This window comes from Chiloscyllium plagiosum, unplaced genomic scaffold, assembly GCF_037043375.1.
Source record: "Chiloscyllium plagiosum isolate Xiang-an unplaced genomic scaffold, Cpla_swu_hap1 HiC_scaffold_53Y, whole genome shotgun sequence".
Classification (NCBI taxonomy): Eukaryota; Metazoa; Chordata; class Chondrichthyes; order Orectolobiformes; family Hemiscylliidae; genus Chiloscyllium; species Chiloscyllium plagiosum.
Window position 1 is genome coordinate 11,896,110 of NW_028270192.1, and position 5,307 is coordinate 11,901,416.

The window sequence follows — 5,307 nt, forward strand, 5'->3', positions numbered from 1 at the left end:
CCCTGACAGATTCGGGAACAGCCCCTTCCCCCCCGCCCTGACAGATTCGGGAACAGCCCCTTCCCCCCACCCTGACAGATTCAGGAACAGCCCCTTCCCCCCGCCCTGAAAGATTCAGGAAAAGCCCATTCCCCCCACCCTGACAGATTCAGGAATAGCCCCTTCCCCCGCCCTGACAGATTCGGAACAGCTCCTTCCCCCCCCCCCATCAGATTCAGGAACAGCCCCTTCCCCCACCCTGACAGATTCAGGAACAGCCCCTTCCCCCCGCCCTGAAAGATTCAGGAAAAGCCCATTCCCCCCACCCTGACAGATTCAGGAACAGCTCCTTCCCCCCACCCTGACAGATTCAGGAACAGCTCCTTCCCCCCACCCTGACAGATTCAGGAACAGCTCCTTCCCCCCACCCTGACAGATTCGGGAACAGCCCCTTCCCCCCCGCCCTGACAGATTCGGGAACAGCCCCTTCCCCCCCGCCCTGACAGATTCAGGAACAGCCCCTTGCCCCGCCCTGACAGTTTCAGGAACAGTCCCTTCCCCCCACCCTGACAGATTCAGGAACAGCTCCACCCCCCACCCTGACAGATTCAGGAACAGTCCCTTCCCCCCCCCCGCCTGACAGATTCAGGAACAGTCCCTTCCCCCACACTGACAGATTCAGGAACAGTCCCTTCCCCCTGCCCTGACAGATTCAGGAACAGCTCCTTCCCCCACCCTGACAGATTCAGGAACAGCTCCACCCCCCACCCTGACAGATTCAGGAACAGCTCCTTCCCCCACCCTGACAGATTCAGGAACAGCTCCACCCCCCACCCTGACAGATTCAGGAACAGCTCCTTCCCCCTGCCCTGACAGATTCAGGAACAGCTCCTTCCCCCCCACCCTGACAGATTCAGGAACAGCCCCTCCCCACCCTGACAGATTCGGGAACAGCCCCTTCCCCCCCGCCCTGACAGATTCGGGAACAGCCCCTTCGCCCCCGCCCTGACAGATTCAGGAACAGCTCCTTCCCCCCCGCCCTGACAGATTCAGGAACAGCCCCTTGCCCCGCCCTGACAGTTTCAGGAACAGTCCCTTCCCCCCCGCCCTGACAGATTCAGGAACAGCCCCTTGCCCCGCCCTGACAGTTTCAGGAACAGCCCCTTCCCCCCCGCCCTGACAGATTCAGGAACAGCCCCTTGCCCCGCCCTGACAGTTTCAGGAACAGTCCCTTCCCCCCACCCTGACAGATTCAGGAACAGCTCCTTCCCCCCCGCCCTGACAGATTCGGGAACAGCTCCTTCCCCCCCGCCCTGACAGATTCAGGAACAGCCCCTTGCCCCGCCCTGACAGTTTCAGGAACAGTCCCTTCCCCCCACCCTGACAGATTCAGGAACAGCCCCTTGCCCCGCCCTGACAGTTTCAGGAACAGTCCCTTCCCCCCACCCTGACAGATTCAGGAACAGCTCCACCCCCCACCCTGACAGATTCAGGAACAGTCCCTTCCCCCCCCCGCCTGACAGATTCAGGAACAGTCCCTTCCCCCACACTGACAGATTCAGGAACAGTCCCTTCCCCCTGCCCTGACAGATTCAGGAACAGCTCCTTCCCCCACCCTGACAGATTCAGGAACAGCTCCACCCCCCACCCTGACAGATTCAGGAACAGCTCCTTCCCCCACCCTGACAGATTCAGGAACAGCTCCACCCCCCACCCTGACAGATTCAGGAACAGCTCCTTCCCCCTGCCCTGACAGATTCAGGAACAGCTCCTTCCCCCCCACCCTGACAGATTCAGGAACAGCCCCTCCCCACCCTGACAGATTCGGGAACAGCCCCTTCCCCCCCGCCCTGACAGATTCGGGAACAGCCCCTTCGCCCCCGCCCTGACAGATTCAGGAACAGCTCCTTCCCCCCCGCCCTGACAGATTCAGGAACAGCCCCTTGCCCCGCCCTGACAGTTTCAGGAACAGTCCCTTCCCCCCCGCCCTGACAGATTCAGGAACAGCCCCTTGCCCCGCCCTGACAGTTTCAGGAACAGCCCCTTCCCCCCCGCCCTGACAGATTCAGGAACAGCCCCTTGCCCCGCCCTGACAGTTTCAGGAACAGTCCCTTCCCCCCACCCTGACAGATTCAGGAACAGCTCCTTCCCCCCCGCCCTGACAGATTCAGGAACAGCCCCTTGCCCCGCCCTGACAGTTTCAGGAACAGTCCCTTCCCCCCACCCTGACAGATTCAGGAACAGCCCCTTGCCCCGCCCTGACAGTTTCAGGAACAGTCCCTTCCCCCCACCCTGACAGATTCAGGAACAGCTCCACCCCCCACCCTGACAGATTCAGGAACAGTCCCTTCCCCCCCCCGCCTGACAGATTCAGGAACAGTCCCTTCCCCCACACTGACAGATTCAGGAACAGTCCCTTCCCCCTGCCCTGACAGATTCAGGAACAGCTCCTTCCCCCACCCTGACAGATTCAGGAACAGCTCCACCCCCCACCCTGACAGATTCAGGAACAGCTCCTTCCCCCACCCTGACAGATTCAGAAACAGTCCCTTCCCCCCCGCCCTGACAGATTCAGGAACAGCCCCTTCCCCCCACCCTGACAGATTCAGGAACAGCCCCTTCCCCCCCACCCTGACAGGTTCAGGAACAGCCCCTTCCCCCCGCCCTGACAGATTCAGGAACATCCCCTTCCCCCCCACCCTGACAGATTCAGGAACAGCTCCTTCCCCCCCCCCCGCCCTGACAGATTCAGGAACAGTCCCTTCCCCCCCCCCGCCTGACAGATTCAGGAACAGCCCCTTCCCCCCCCGCCCTGACAGATTCAGGAACAGCCCCTTCCCCCTTACCTGACAGATTCAGGAACAGCCCCTTCCCCCACCCTGACAGATTCAGGAACAGCCCCTTCCCCCCACCCTGACAGATTCAGGAACAGCCCCTTCCCCCTTACCTGACAGATTCAGGAACAGCCCCTTCCCCCACCCTGACAGATTCAGGAACAGCCCCTTCCCCCCCCCCCCCACCCTGACAGAATCAGGAACAGCCCCTTCCCCCTTACCCTGACAGATTCAGGAACAGCCCCTTCCCCCACCCTGACAGATTCAGGAACAGCCCCTTCCCCCCCACCCTGACAGATTCAGGAACAGCTCCTATCCCCACCCTGACAGATTCAGGAACAGCCCCTTCCCCCCGCCCTGACAGATTCAGGAACAGCTCCTTCCCCCCCACCCTGACAGATTCAGGAACAGCCCCTTGCCCCCCACCCTGACAGATTCAGGAACAGCTCCTTCCCCCCCCGCCCTGACAGATTCAGGAACAGCCCCTTCCCCCACCCTGACAGATTCAGGAACAGCTCCTTCCCCCCACCCTGACAGTTTTAGGAACAGTCCCTTCCCCCCACCCTGGCAGATTCAGGAACAACTCCTTCCCCCCACCCTGACAGATTCAGGAACAGCCCCTTCCCCCCCCGCCCTGACAGATTCGGGAACAGCCCCTTCCCCCCCGCCCTGACAGATTCAGGAACAGCCCCTTGCCCCGCCCTGACAGTTTCAGGAACAGTCCCTTCCCCCCACCCTGGCAGATTCAGGAACAACTCCTTCCCCCACCCTGACAGATTCAGGAACAGCCCCTTCCCCCCCGCCCTGACAGATTCGGGAACAGCCCCTTCCCCCCCGCCCTGACAGATTCGGGAACAGCCCCTTCCCCCCACCCTGACAGATTCAGGAACAGCCCCTTCCCCCCGCCCTGAAAGATTCAGGAAAAGCCCATTCCCCCCACCCTGACAGATTCAGGAATAGCCCCTCCCCACCCTGACAGATTCAGGAACAGCTCCTTCCCCCCACCCTGACAGATTCAGGAACAGCTCCTTCCCCCCACCCTGACAGATTCAGGAACAGCTCCTTCCCCCCACCCTGACAAATTCGGGAACAGCCCCTTCCCCCCCGCCCTGACAGATTCGGGAACAGCCCCTTCCCCCCCGCCCTGACAGATTCAGGAACAGCCCCTTGCCCCGCCCTGACAGTTTCAGGAACAGTCCCTTCCCCCCACCCTGACAGATTCAGGAACAGCTCCACCCCCCACCCTGACAGATTCAGGAACAGTCCCTTCCCCCCCCCGCCTGACAGATTCAGGAACAGTCCCTTCCCCCACACTGACAGATTCAGGAACAGTCCCTTCCCCCCCGCCCTGACAGATTCAGGAACAGCTCCTTCCCCCACCCTGACAGATTCAGGAACAGCTCCACCCCCCACCCTGACAGATTCAGGAACAGCTCCTTCCCCCACCCTGACAGATTCAGGAACAGCTCCACCCCCCACCCTGACAGATTCAGGAACAGCTCCTTCCCCCTGCCCTGACAGATTCAGGAACAGCTCCTTCCCCCACCCTGACAGATTCAGGAACAGCTCCACCCCCCACCCTGACAGATTCAGGAACAGCTCCTTCCCCCACCCTGACAGATTCAGAAACAGTCCCTTCCCCCACCCTGACAGATTCAGAAACAGTCCCTTCCCCCCCGCCCTGACAGATTCAGGAACAGCCCCTTCCCCCCACCCTGACAGATTCAGGAACAGCCCCTTCCCCCCCACCCTGACAGGTTCAGGAACAGCCCCTTCCCCCCACCCTGACAGATTCAGGAACAGCTCCTTCCCCCCCCCCGCCCTGACAGATTCAGGAACATCCCCTTCCCCCCCACCCTGACAGATTCAGGAACAGCTCCTTCCCCCCCCCCCGCCCTGACAGATTCAGGAACAGTCCCTTCCCCCCCCCCCGCCTGACAGATTCAGGAACTGCCCCTTCCCCCCCGCCCTGACAGATTCAGGAACAGCCCCTTCCCCCCACCCTGACAGATTCAGGAACAGCCCCTTCCCCCACCCTGACAGATTCAGGAACAGCCCCTTCCCCCACCCTGACAGATTCAGGAACAGCCCCTTCCCCCCACCCTGACAGATTCAGGAACAGCTCCTTCCCCCCCCACCCTGACAGATTCAGGAACAGCCCCTTCCCCCCCACCCTGACAGATTCAGGAACAGCCCCTTCCCCCCCACCCTGACAGATTCAGGAACAGCTCCTATCCCCACCCTGACAGATTCAGGAACAGTCCCTTCCCCCCCGCCCTGACAGATTCAGGAACAGCTCCTTCCCCCCACCCTGACAGATTCAGGAACAGCTCCACCCCCCACCCTGACAGATTCAGGAACAGCTCCTTCCCCCCCCCCCCCCCCCTGACAGATTCAGGAACAGCCCCTTCCCCCCACCCTGACAGATTCAGGAACAGCCCCTTCCCCCCACCATGACAGATTCAGTAACAGCCCCTTCCCCCACCCTGACAGA